The following is a 12,967-nucleotide window of genomic DNA, read 5'->3' on the forward strand; positions in this document are numbered from 1 at the left end:
ACAATTAATTATTTAATGCATTGCCAAATATTTCACTTGAAGCTAGTTGTGCTTTTCCATTGACCATATATTCGTTTAATGGCGAACTTGCTAAAAGGACCATGCCAGAAAATTTAAATCTATAAGTTATGCTAGCAAATGCATTTAAAATTCACGAAACAACGAGGAAAGAGAAGAATAAGCCTTAAAATTTTAAAAAAATACAACATAGAAATAAAAAAAATATATACTGAAAATGACCTAAAAGCCAAAAAGAGAGCATATAAATGAAATAATAGAAATATGTTTTATCATATTTTCTGGTTCTAGCTGAAGGGAACGGACTAATATCAGGTTTAGCATTGTTTTGAACGCTCAGAGAAGAAGGTGATTCTTCATCAAATTACGAGCCCTAGTCAGCACATTGATTGATTGATTGATTTGGTGTTTTAAGTCCAGTTTATGCACAGTAATGCTAATCGAGACAGACCTACACTTCAAAGTGGAATCCGCACCACTATGTGTCTCCACCGGGTATCGAACCCGGAACCCCCTCCATAGATTTTCTTAAGTGATAAATGCCCTCAAAGTAAGGAAGTGTGTCTCAAAGATAGTTTAAATATTTCTAACTTCTCATAAATATATGGTTAGTAATCCCGTCAGTGTTTAAAATATATAAGCTAAGTTTCACCACTTTATTCAGTGTATAGTTTGCCTAGATTATTCAGAAATATTAATAATAATAATAATAATAATAATAATAATAATAATAATAATAATAATAATAAAAATCGCCTTTATTGGGGGGCGTGTTTCGGCCTCTAGTGCCGTTCTTACAATTCTTCTTAATATAATTTATATTATTATATCTTAATATATAGAGATATATACAGTCCCGTAGCCAGGCAGGGTAAGAGGGGTCTGAGTCCCCCCTGGCAGACACTACCGTCAGCCCTATTGACATTAGGTAAAGCTATTTTGTATAATTTATTTGCAGTGAAGAGTGAAAATGTAGACAGCACATATTATTTTGCTCACAATTTGGATGAATTCACAGAACATGAACAGCAGCTATTACAATTCGCTCATCTTGTTTATGAGCAGAAGTCTAAGTAGATATAAAGAAGATTTTCTAGACGTTAGAAAGTTCTTTCATAGGGGAACTTCCTTACCTGTACTTTCGCTGTCTCTGTTGCAATCTCCACTTGAGACAAAAATCTGCGAGTTTGACTTGATTGATTGAATTGCGTTATTTTACTTCGCTTCTTGTGCCACTTTTGGCATATTTGCAAAGATAGTGATGAGATGATGAAAGTGATGAATGGACACACAAACATCCATGCCCAGGCCAGGATTCGAACCCGGGACCCCTGCTGTCGTAGTGCGATGTGCTAACCACTCTACCACAAGGCCGCCAACGACTTTGACGACATCATCCACATTCCTTCCACATTTGCGTCAAATGTCAACAGCTCCCAAATTTTGGGATTATTGCTTCGGCCAGGGGTGATGTGTAGAATAGGTACTAAGATTGAATAGTGTGTATTTTATCTTGTACAATATAAATATCTGTATCATCAAAAGTAGTATGGAGTGTGTAGTAAGGGATGACGTCAGGAACAGTAAATTAAAACTTGAAGAGATGTTTTAGAAGAATCAGACAAAAGAACTAGTATTTTATGATATTTCTAAATTTTATATTAGCTTAATGAACCCCATGTACACACACACACATAATCTACATTCCTTTAATACTGTTAACCTTTTGAAAATTAGACTTGGTTTACAAAGGCCCCCTGATTGGACCTGAGCTTCCCCTGGATTGGATATCAATTCTAGCTACGGGCCTGGATATATACGTACTAGGGATGATCAGAAAAAAAAATACAAAGCCTTCCAATAGATATTTATTAGGTATTATTTATTATACAGTAAAACGTCTCGGAACGGATACCACTGAATAGCGGACACCTTCAAATTACGCACATTTTTAAATTCCCGGCAGAAATACATGGGGTTTAATGGCAATATTACTTCTCAATAACGGACATTCTTTATAACGGACGCGGACACTGAAAACTACCTCCCCAACACAAATTAAACTTCTTAATAACGGACAGCCTGAAAGAAAACGGTCGCAATTCCTGGAATTCGACACAAGAATGGCCAGTATTTCAAACTAGTGCGCATTGTTTCATGTTACACCACGTGTACTGTATTTTCTGTTTTGAAATGTGTTGTAGGGATATATTGGTAAATGTAAATTCACCGTATGTAGTACAGTATTTTGTTACTTGAATGTAGGAAAAAAAATATTATGTTCGTAAAGTACGTGCTGTAATATGCTTATCCTATTGTGTCACATCCTACACTTTCTTCTGAACAGCGGACACTTCTTAATAACTGACATTTATTTTTCCCCCAGGCCTGTCCGTTATTGAGAAGTTTTACTGTATATTGATATCATCATCATCCGAGTGAAACTGGAGTCCTCTGAGATGGTTCTTCAAAGGAGCAAAGAGATGGTAATCGCTCGGAAAAGCTCCGATGAAGTATGCTGGATGATGGAGCACATACCACCCAAAACCAGCCAGGACATCACGTGTGTAGAGTGACATTGTCATGAAGCAGAACGACTCTGAGCGATTACCATCTCATTGATCCTTTGAAGAAGCATCTCAGGACCCTGAGTTCTATGAGACAGGCATCATGAACCTCGTGTAGCGCTGGGATAAGTGACTGGACTGGGGAGGGACCATAAAGTGTCCTTTCACGTGAATCCGTTTGTATTCGTCTATTAAATACCTACTGGAATTTGTATTCTTTTTTTTTTGATCATCCCTCGTATATATATATCTTATCTCATAACTCTTATCCACTAATCAACTGAAAGTTAATCTATCATTATCTGAGGAAATTACCTGGATATTTCCATGCAGATCCCCCCTGGGTTGGTGATGAAGTTGAAGTTTAGCTGCTGTCGTTGTGCATCCTAAGATATGAAATCCAAATCCTTTTGTTTCTTATTGGGCGATATTCTTGAAGGTGCTTTCACCTAAAAGAGCTTGAATACTAAAGCAGGACTTGAAGCCGATTCGCCCCCTTCTGCTTTTTGTTCTCTCTGGCGCCATCGCTAAGGAACGATATTCTAACGGGATCTGTTGCCTTTGAAATACTGATGACGACACTTAAGAATATCAGTACTGACATTTTAAATTTCAAGGATATGATCCCATTATTATCATGCGTTCAAGCTTTGGCCCGGATGTCCACAGAAGCTTATCTCATCCACGCTAAATGCAGTGTCACTTTTTAAAAATACACTGGTCTATAAATTTATATGAAACATAATTCACAGTAAACATCTGTTTCTGCACTGCGCGAATTAAGGTTCTTGGTTTTGGGGGCATGCCCACCCAGTGAATTGATTTTGGGAGGTAGTTAATTCTTCTTTTGTAGTGGCGGTGGTGGTGAGTTGGCGTTTTAAGTCCACTTTATGCACAGGAAGGCTAATCGGTGTTGGACCTACAGTTTAAACTGGGATCCGAACTACTATGTGCCTCAATCGCGTATCAAACCCGGAACCCCTTGATTAAAAGGCGAAGACGCTACCACTGCGCTATCAGGGAGGTTTTTTTTTTGTGTAAGCAAATTTGGATATACGTATTACCAGCCATTAAACCAAACTATTGCCTTACGGTTCTAAGTACCTTAGACCATTGGCTCTAACCTAGGTCATTAAATCTTATGATAACATTTACACATAATTTAGAAACACTTTGTCCTATACAGTAAAACCTCGTTAATCCGGAACCCGATAAGCTGGACTTAGCTTAATCCGGACAGGCAAAAGGAAAAAAAACAGAATGCAAGGTTTTAAATGTGGCTAGAAGTCAACAATCGGATTCGTCATATTGCTCAGCAACGGCTAGGAATACGTACATCCAACGTCCATGGGAGAACTTCCCAAGGAAAAGGCAGTCAACCACTGATGAAATTATGTTTCCAGCAGACTTTCGGGGAGAAACCGCATTGACACAGGAATACCCTCGACATATTCTCGTAAAACTCTGGTCACTATAATACATGGCCGTACAAACGCGACTCTTTTCCATAACAAGACACTTTCTACTGTTCTTTTAGGATATTTCAGTTAATCCGGACTTTCATTAAACCGGTCAACTTATTCCCCCCATTAGTCCGGATTGACGAGGTTTTACTGCATTTACATTCTAAGAAACCCAAACTTGACCAAATTTCTATTGCCTAAGTTCAAACATGATGTCCATCTAAACTAACTCCAAGTTTCTTGTGAACACTTTAATACATGTGAAATATCAGTTGAAGAATGGTGTCCTTTAATCTATAAGCATATATATTTTTTAGCTGGGAAATCTTTGATGGCTGCACCATTAATGGACACAAATGATCTTCCAATTGTGTTTATTACATGTTAAGAAATGGTATGCGATATTCTTTCAATTTTGTTTTCTTTGAGTGGGATAAAAACTTCTCTGGCAGGGATAAAAATAATTTTATTTTGCCGGGGATATATTTATATATATTTGTGGTTGAAGGGTGGATACCGGCGTCCCCCTTTAATTTGCACCCTGGTTTTCTGCACCATGTAAACACTACGTTTGATTTAGATAGAGCAGAAAGGCAGGGTTTCTAAATCTGTCTGTTCAGCCTGTACTAATTGTTTTCCCTTGGAAAATACAACCACGCTATTCCATTCCCTCTCACGTGTTCAGTGGTGGAGCCGTGAAGCGTCACTAATTGCGCAGAGACTCGTTTTCGTTAGCTTGCTCAAGATATACTAGGACAGGGTATAAGTCAATAAGTATTCTATTTGCTCAATTATATCATTTGTGTATGGTATTTTGCTGTGTATTAAATGCAACCCCTTCCCCTCTGGGCCCTCTCTCTATCTCTCTCTCTCTGACACACACACACACAGACACACATACACACACGTTATACGAGTACGCTGGTTTGTTCTCTCGTTTCTCTCTCCTGTCTACTACATACACAATTTTTTTAATTTTGCTTCCTCTTCCTTTAGAAAAATCTGCTGGTCCCCATATAAGAGACATCAATCATATCAGCAAACCAACCATAAATCCATTATGAAAGTCAATTCGATGTTTTGCTTGTCTCCATGTACAAAAATTATATTCAAAGTTAATTTCTCTCCTTTAGTCTCAAAACCGTCCACTTTTGCTGGTAACGTTAAACCTTTCATTATCTTATCGAAATGTATTTCCCTATGGTGCGGTGGTATCGTCGTAGCCTTGTAATCAAGGCGTCCCGGGTTCGTTTCCCAGTGAAGGAACATAGTGGTTCGGATCCAAATTTAAACTGTACGTCCAGTCCCGATTAGCTTTACTGTGCATAAAGTGCACCAGGTCAATCAATCAAACCAAACAAGAAATTTTATTTAATTAACTTTTTATCGAGGAGCTGAAGATCATGTAGGGGGGGGGGGACAGATTTCGACAAATAAATGCGGAAAAATCAGCGCACACCAATGAAACAATTCTACAAAGCAGAACCAACTGTTGTTGCTCACGAGACGAGACATATCCCGTCTTGTCTCGTGACTCGTCTCCTAAAAACAAGACGAAACATGTGACGGGACAGGCTTTTTGAAATTCGAGACAAGACAACACGATACATCTGTCTCGTTTCATTTTCAAGACGAGACAAGACGGTTTGTGAAAAGTTTTGTCTCGTCTCATATCGAAAGTCTCGAAAACATATAAAATATGTATTCAGTTGCAAATAATTATTTACTCGGAATAAAGTATTTTCCTTGGAAACCTAGACCAGCTTTTATTACATCTAAAGAAGGATATCCTAGAAAGATAAGTGAACGAAAATCTAAACTTATGTTTAGGTATATTCTTCGTAATGAGGTAAGTATTGCAGTTTTGGCGAATTACGTATTCCAAAAATATTTTTTGTTGCTTACTGCAAAATACAATCAATGTTCTTAGCGTAAAGAAGTTCGATGTTCCAAAAAAAAAGTCAAAAGTCAAACATTTCAAACACGCATTCAGACTGAAGCGACACGTGTCTCTTGGAAACCAAACTTCAGAAATAAATGAAACCTTTCGAACCGAAGCTCCAAGCTCCACGTGTGCATATCGACTGTGTGTCGCTTGATCTCTTTTTCGTGCAAACGCGGTGAATACTTTCTTACAGATCGAAGGGGCCTGTGTTGCATGTCACTTAATGTTACTGTCTGAAGCCTCATTAAAAAAGTTTACAGACCGAAACGACAGGCGATACGTGACTGGCGGCCAGCGACGTTTAATAGAACAAGATCGTTGGTAGGAAAGTGGGAGATTCCCCCTTCCGCCATGGGAATTCGTACCCTGAATGTGACCACCATCGCTATGAAATTATCCTTATAATGAAGAACATGTCTGAATATGGATTAACCACAAAAGGAGGACATTTTCTCATCAAGACTGCAGTTCGAAAAAAGTGAAAACAGGGAGTAAATATGGTGAACTGTCCCGACCTAATTGGAACATTTATTAGATTCGCATCAATTGTTATAAAACTAAAATTACTAAATATAGTAGACTGCAGACGTCTGGAGTCCGCCACCCATTCATTTATGCAAGAAGAAAATCTAAATTCTTGCAAAATCTTAAAAAATTATCCATGTTACTTTTGTAGGTTTGCATAAAAATATCTCATGGCTCGAGGGGGGTGCATAGCCTCCTTGTCCCCCCCGCTGGGTACGGGCCTGATTCTAATGCAACGCCACGCATGGCTAAAGCAAGAGCTGCTTTACATTTGTCAGTTGACCATCCATGAAAGGTGGTTCAATTTTCAAATCGTAATACAAAATTGTGCAAGCTGTCACTGCTTTAGAGGAACTCGCCATACTTTCTTGATTTGCGGATGTGCTTACGTTATGGGGGTTGGAAGGTGGATTATTATCAGAGCTGTTTTGGTCTAAGTGGATATTACGCCGTTAAGACTCGGTTTGAAACAGGAGTCGAGGCAATGGCCAAGGTTTCCAGTTCTTCGAGGGTAGTTTCCAATTCATCGAATGCGAAAGTTTTGTGTAAAGGCGGGGGGGGGGGGGGGTCAAAACCTGAAAAAATAAACCTTTGTAAAACGTATACGAATAAAGATACGTCAAAATGGACAACACCATTTAATTCCTGACAAAATTCTAGCCTAAAATTATGTGTCACACGACCCCCTTCCCATTTAAAAAAATGAAGTTGAATCCAAGATGGCGGCCGTCAAGATCAACCTCATCATAAAGTTTTCCCCCACCCCAACACGCATATCCAACACTCACTGACACCTATCCCCACAGTGGCTTCTTTTATTTAGGTGTATTGCGACTTTTGACCCACCCTGTATTCTTTCTAAGTTAAAAGATGAGTAGAAAAAATAAAACTGCGACCTATAAGCCTGCAACAACAGTTTTCTAAGCCAGCCTCCGTGGCTGAGTGGTTAGAACAGCGCTGCGACACCAGGGGTCCCGGGTTCGAATCCCGGCCTGGAGACGGTTGTCCGTCCCTTCATCAATTTCATCGTATCATCATTCATCCTTGTCTTCACGACTAGCCAAAAGTAGCAGAAATGCGAAGTAAAAAAAAAAAATCAAGCAATCAACAGTTTACTGAGAGCTTGTGTAACCATAATATTTGCCTGCATTCGTAATGTGGACTCCCTTTTTCTATCCGAGTTAAAAACCTGAACCTGTTTCTAGCATTTGCAATACTAAACACTACCCAGATGCGAAGCGTCCGGTCATCGGGAGATGCGGAGAAAGCAAAATAATAATTAAAAAATGCTTTTAAAATATTTTAGAGAAGAAGTAAAAAAAAGTCAGAATACTCGCATATTTGAGCGAAATTAGTCACTCGACGCCATGAAACAGCTAGAAATACGCAAGAGATTCGCTAAGATTAGCGAATCGAAAGGAGAGCCCAGTTCTAACTCCCGTGCCCAGCCGTCCCGCTACAGTTCCAGTTGAGGGCAATGGTGTCAGGCGGGCCAACTCATCGCAGCAGGTCTGCGAATCCAAGGTCCTTCGACCGCTTTTCCCCCGCTCTTGAAGGTCTGGTCATAAGAGACCTTTTTTCAGCCCCTTTGTTTACAAACACGGCAGGCTTTCAGTGACGTCATAAGTAAGGAAACCATAAATTTCCCCACGGTTAGTGCTAGAAAGAGCTGGGGGGGGGGGAAGCAGTACTGGATTCATTGTATTTCCTTCACAGTATTTCTCCTTTTCAATTTTTTTATTTCTTTTGATCCTGCGGTTCAAATATCGTTTTCTGAAAATAATGTTCTTACTTTACAAAACACGAAGTACTTCAATGCTTTTTTGTGTTTACTATGCTTACGAATGACAAGACTGATCAAGATTTTTGTTCTCGAGGTGACAGACATACTTACTTAGACAGAACCTTTTCCCTAACATAGGCCTATCTTACTTTCACACCAGGAATGGTCAACAACATCAGGATTCCGGAAAATTTAAAATCTCGGTTCGGAAAATTTACTGCCCGGATTTCGGAGAGAGACGTTTAACAATTTTTCCATTTTTCGGGTAGAATTGAAGAAAGTTTAGTCTTCCTTATTTTACGATCATATACAACGTAGAAGAAAATGAATTTGGCCATCTCTACTTCACACATTTGTACGAACAATGTTATCATCATTATCAATGTAGAAATCCCCCCTCCCCCTCCACGGTTGAAAGATTGACACTGACGTTTGGCAAGTCTTGCGATGACTACGTAAAAATGTCACGCTTCGCCACTGAGACTACCATATAACTGAACACTTGTTCGCAGGTGTGGTTGGCAACATTGGTATTTAGTTGCAACCAGTTCCCAGTTGCCTATCCTTTGACAAAAACTACACCAGATGGAGAAAAAGCTAGGACACCCGTCCTGGAGTTCACATCCCACAAAGGGCTCAAGAAACCGCGCATCTTTCCCAATGTCATCGAGCCGTATGACCCTCCTCCCCCACCTCTCTCTACGGAATATTCGTGGGTCTTTGCATTCCACCAGCTGAATATGTAACGTTTAACTTCAACTTTTAATTTTTTAAATAATTGTTCATTATAAATATTTAAGGGAGCAAAAAATCAGGAGATTTCCACATTTTCGTGAAACTTGTCAGATCAGTAGATTGTACTGAAAATCAGGAAATCTCCTGCGAAATCAGCAGACCTGGCAACACTGAATTATTGTCCGCTTACATCAGCCATGGTGCAGAATTCGAGCGACATTTCCTGTGACCTTAAGAGCAGTGATGCAAACCGCGAGAACGAATTCTATTAAAATACCAGCCAAATTTAAACGCGGTTGCAACAGGATAATTGCAAGTTGGGATACGGGGAGTTCTCAGATACTCTATTAGTAATTTTGCTGACATAGTGCTGTGTGGTTTTTACGCACACAGCTGGAAAATGAAAATAGATATGTAAAAGTTCGGATGTTTGTAAATGCTCGTGCCTAAAATCTGTTTCTTTCCACTACTAAGTGGATGTAAACAAAAGCACGTGTTCTAGAGAAAGCCAGTGCAGCCCTATTGGTGGATTCTGGCAGTAGTTCCTCCGCAGACCTTTTGCACCCTGATAGATAGTCCATTTAATGCCGTCTCAAAACTAGAGCTATACAGCATTGTATTCTATTTAAAGCATTTAATAGCCTTATCCTTGGTTATGAATTGAAGACTAAAATTGTTAAACGCTGTAAGTGCCAAAATAATTCAAACACCGTTTTCCACGTTAAACTGTGAAATGTGCCATGCTTTATAATGTGGTAAACGTGAAGTGTGGCTGGTAGCCCTCTAAGTAGTTCAAAGGGCGTGTAAAGAGGCACTAGCGTGTTCTTACGGGCTGATGTGCAGAACGATGCGATTTCCCAACACTTTCGCTTTTGGCACTTACAACGTTTACCACTTTTAGTCCTCAATTCATAACCATTCTTTAGTAAAGCACTAAGATGACATTTACTCATTCAAATTAACGAAATTCCCGCTACCTGTCACTCTGTGTTGTGCAGTGTTGCAAATTCGCAATATTAAGTAGTCTCTTCATAGTCTTGAAACACCGGACTAGACAGAAGTAGAAAACATGATTTCGACTGACAGTGACGACGTGGGAATCTCTAGAGTACACACGTGTTGATGTATATACTACAAACACGCACACACATACTTTCAACTTCATGCGTTTTATCTAGAACGGTAAAATCAACGCACTACAAATATTGTAGAGAAACCTTTGAGAAAACAGAAGTGCTTGATGCAAATACAACCAGTGGTGCTTAAAAATCGTACGGAATGTTACTTCAGCATTTATTAAATGATCCACCTACGCTTCCTTTCCTTTACTTCCTACAAACATGCTCAGATTTCAGGAACCTGAATTCTCCAGCTTGTAAAAGAAAAATGCCAGATGCATACACTGGCAACTGCTTCCAAGAAAGAGGGCGGGTGCACAAGCTTCTGGCGTTACAGATGGGCAAAATATGCCATTCAGTGATGCTACCCAACATTTATAGAAACGTGCCCCTTGCAAGTGTCCTTGGTCGTCTGGAAGAAAATGCAAGGAACACATAAAAACTAATTCCATCTAATTGTCCTGCTATTCTTAGATTCTCCTAGTCTTTTTTTTACTTCAATGTTTCTTCCCCCAGAATGGAAGAGATGTTTTAGAAGAATCAGACAAAAGAACTAGTATTTTATGATATTTCTAAATTTTATATTAGCTTAATGAACCCCATGTACACACACACACATAATCTATATTCATTTAATACTGTTAAACTTTTGAAAAATAGACTTGGTTTACAAAGGCCCCCTGATTGGACCTGAGCTTCCCCTGGATTGGATATCAATTCTAGCTACGGGCCTGGATATATACGCACTAGGGATGATCAGATATTTTTTTGATTGATTGAATTGCTTTATTTTACTTCGCTTCTTGTGCCAGTTTTGGCAAATTTGCAAAGATGGTGATGAGATGATGAAAGTGATGAATGGACACTCACAAACATCCATGCCCAGCCCAGGATTTGAACCCGGGGCCCCTGCTGTCGTAGTGCGATGTGCTAACCACTCTACCACGGGGCCGCCAACGACTTTGGATACATCATCCACATTCCTTCCACATTTGCGTCAAATAATAACAGCTCCAAAATTTTGGGATTAATGCTTCGGCCAGGGGTGATGTGTGGAATAGGTACTAAGATTGAATATTGTGTATTTTATCTTGTACAATATAAATATCTGTATCATCAAAAGTAGTATGGTGTCTGTAGTAAGGGATGATGTCAGGAGCAGTAAATTAAAACTTCCATCCAAGGTCGGGGGGGGGGGGGGGGTTGCAATTCCTCCTGCTTCCCTGTGGTTGCGGCACTATTTATGAGCGCCTCTTCATCAATTTCACGTCATCACTCATTGTTGCGATTAGCTAGAAGTGGCAGAAAAGCAACGCTAAGAAATAAAAATCAAATATCCAGTCCCTCTCTCTACCACATGAATCACTATTAACAAAAGGTAGACTTGGAAAAAAAATTAGCAGTTCCAAGTTCATAGCAACACATCCAAGAAAAACATCCGAACACATTAGGCACATTTAATACAAGACTACTCAATATGTCACAACTGTTCTATATGCTGAAAATTGGGAAAACATTTCCAGAAGTCTGAATCTGGAAGGGAATTTCCCCTTTAAACCAATCTTGATACCACATTATACGGAATCCCATACACCCTAATAAATCACAAAATCAATAAGTGTCTATGTTATTTTGCTAGAGTAACACATGATATAATTGTAAAGATGAGTGAAAATTCCAGGTAGGAATGTGGTCTGTATTTTCACGGGGGGGGGGGGGCAAAGCAGGCTCTCAGGGGGCAGTTGCACCCCCTGCCCCGCTCTAGCTACGGGCCTGAATTGGCTACATAACAATATCTGCTATAATTTATTTAGATTCAAACTGTATTATGTCGCAATGTATTAAGATTATAAATTCCATTTCCCTTATCACTTCCTTCACTTTTATCCTATTTATCACTGCCACTCAATGGCTATCGTCGAAGGAGACCTGAGGGCAACCACTACACCGCCATCGTCACACGGCAGCCAGCCGTGCATCTTTAGACTGACGCGGTTAGCCGTCACCTGGTCCGCATTACGAGGCCGACGCTCGTCATCTACGTCGCCGCGAGTCCCGAAGCCAAGGGGGTGATAAGGGGCCTCCCAGATGGCGTAGTGGTCGACCTCCGTGACGGAGTGGTTAGGGTCCCGGGTTCGAATTCCGGCTCGGACATGGATGCTTGTGTTGTCTGTCGTGATATGAAATGATACATGTAACATATCACACACACGCATGCACATATACCACACACACTCTTGTCTGAGGTTATTACCTAATGTTTTAGACAGTCAAGCTGCTGGATTCCTAATTGAATTTAGAGAAAATACAATTAATGTTTACCAGCAATGTAACATGCGATATCTTCTTAAGAAGAATTATAATGTTCTCTATTGATGAAACAATACCTTGTCACGCAAAACTAGATTCGCATGTGAAGCAAATCATTGGAATCGAATAGTGGATCCTCAAAGTTCGTTACACCCATCAACAACTGAGACAATATGCAATGTGCCTCCACCGGGTAACGAACGCGCTATCCCAAGGCGACGAAGTTACCATTACGCCATCACGGAGGCTCATAGTGTCGCTATTGGTGCTCAAAGATTCGAGACTGCTAATTCAAACGTTACACTGATCAAAATCGAGCACCTGTTGACATCGATTTTGCCACCCAACGGAAACAGCACCTGTCCAAAGAAAAGAAAATATAGCTCAGATCGGTGATGCATATCCAAACAACCGAACAAGATTTCTGACAGCATCCTTCACTGGAACATACATGTTGTGCACAATCTAGGTACTGGAAGGATAAATAAACATGTCCGACATGT

Source organism: Lepisma saccharinum, chromosome 18, assembly GCF_977018435.1.
Source record: "Lepisma saccharinum chromosome 18, izLepSacc3.1, whole genome shotgun sequence".
Classification (NCBI taxonomy): domain Eukaryota; kingdom Metazoa; phylum Arthropoda; class Insecta; order Zygentoma; family Lepismatidae; genus Lepisma; species Lepisma saccharinum.